Source organism: Agrilus planipennis, unplaced genomic scaffold (genome assembly GCF_000699045.2).
Source record: "Agrilus planipennis isolate EAB-ADULT unplaced genomic scaffold, Apla_2.0 scaffold291, whole genome shotgun sequence".
Classification (NCBI taxonomy): domain Eukaryota; kingdom Metazoa; phylum Arthropoda; class Insecta; order Coleoptera; family Buprestidae; genus Agrilus; species Agrilus planipennis.
This window is the reverse complement of record NW_020440480.1, coordinates 50,776-52,771: the sequence shown is the minus strand read 5'-3', so window position 1 is coordinate 52,771 and position 1,996 is coordinate 50,776. Positions and strand designations below refer to the sequence as shown.

Here is a 1,996-nt window from a genome sequence, read left to right as displayed (position 1 = left end):
GAACTGTACAGTACTAGACGAAAATGTTTAGCAATTTCTTAAAACAAAAATGTATATAAATTAACAATAGAAAACAAAGCAAAAGTTTTACAGGTGTGTAGAGCGTTAACTTAATTAACTTGTTATTATTTTTGGCTAAATATGCTTTTAAATAAAGCATATTCTTAAATTTTCACGAGGCAGTTTAAATAATTTTGCAAATCGTAGTGTACACTTTTGTCTGGTTGTCGCTCGATGATCGGTGGAGAAATGAGCTCCGCAGACAAATATGATTGAATTTGGAATTATGCTACGGCGCATCCTAATAAAGGGAAGGGACATATCTCTAACTTCCTGAAACGAACAGTACTATTTCCTATTCTGAGCTAATGTTTGCATTTATCTAAAACCATTTGTAAACAGTCCACCTCTAGTTCTCTTAATTCCTCTTTTGCTTATAATATATGTCTAACTAGTCCTTCATGTCTAAGAAAGTGCCCTATAGTTAGGGCAATCAAAATTGGCAAGTCCACAATAAATAAATGTGAGAATGGACGTATTTTCTTTCATGTTTCCACTTGAGAATGTAGTCATTTGCTGCGTTTTAAACACGCGACTAAGTTGAACTTGAACTTTCTTTAAAGTCCGATGCTGGCAACATGCTTACATTATGCTTGTCTGCATCTCTTTCTGTTACACAATANTTTTATTGTGGCACGTTACCTATTTAAAAAAGAATTTTTATGACTTTGTGGCACGGACATCAAAGAAGGTTCGCCATCCCTGATCTAGGAAGTCAAATAAGTCGAGTCGCCTTCAATAAAAATAAGTCACTTCTATGCTCTAGTTAAAGATTAGCTCAGGATAGGAAGGAGTGGAGGTGCGTGTCCAACCAATTTTAGGACCGACGACCTAATGATGTTGATCATCATCTTGATCATCACAGGGTTGTGAGTCCTAAGACTGATTGGACACGCACGTCCTCTTTTTCTTATCCTGAGCTAAACTTTCCATTTCCCTAAAACTATAGCATCCCACATCGCTAGCTATTTGTAAACAGTAATGTAATCTAGGTTTACTTACACCCCTTTTAACCCTCACCCCTGGGAAGGTATCCTACCAATCTATCTGGCCTATTTATAATACCTCATCATATAAAACCACCGAAATACATTAGAACATTTTTATACATTAAGCGATTTGAAAATATGACGATCTTCACACCATAACCTAACCAAAAACCTAGCTCAAGTACTCATAATTTGGAATACAGCTATCAGAATGAATACCAAATATAAATATTTAAACACGACCGTTCTTTGTAGTTGTTTAATTACATTAACATTTTTATTAATAATTGTAATTAAACAATAACATCGTGGACAGTGAAAGTAGGCACAGGGAGCTCTTATATCCTTTATTTAAATCTTAAATTGTCACCTGGTTCCATAATATTGTATCATCAGCTATACTAGCTGCACCGATCTTTGCTACAATGCAGGAAAGCCTTTCCTGTTTTTATTCGCTAATATCTTTTAAACTGCTTAATAAAGTCGAATAAGTTTTATAAAATGTTCGTTTTCAAAAAGTTAAGTCGATCACCTTCAGGTCATTTCACGTATTTTTTGCTGTTTTCAACAAATAGATAGGAAAAACCTCCGATAAAATATTATATGTACATATATGATAGACATTTTATAATCATTTACATTCATTTAAGTTATTTATTTAATGTAAGTCGTTCGTAATAGTCATATTTATTTTAATATTAATTCGTTTTTGCAATTCGCCAAATTTGTCTGCTTTTTAAAGAGAGAGAGGGAGAGAGAGCCTTTGAAAACAACTAAACATTTATTACAAACTAGCTTTTCCCCTCGGCTTCGCTCGCAGAAATAAATATTGTTTCTCCATAAAACCTTTTAACACCCAATTCACCCTTACAACGTTTTAATTTTGTGTAATGTCGCCACCTTAGATTCCCCCCCGTTTTGGAGGTTGAATTTTTTAAAATGTCGGG

General features: G+C 33.9%; 1 protein-coding gene across 1 annotated transcript in view; it reads right to left on the bottom strand.

Moving 5' to 3' along the window:
- Positions 1 to 1,996, bottom strand: part of LOC108740266 (dynein regulatory complex subunit 4) — a 101,859-nt gene that overhangs the window by 66,430 nt on the left and 33,433 nt on the right. The gene's annotated exons all lie outside the window — the stretch shown is intronic.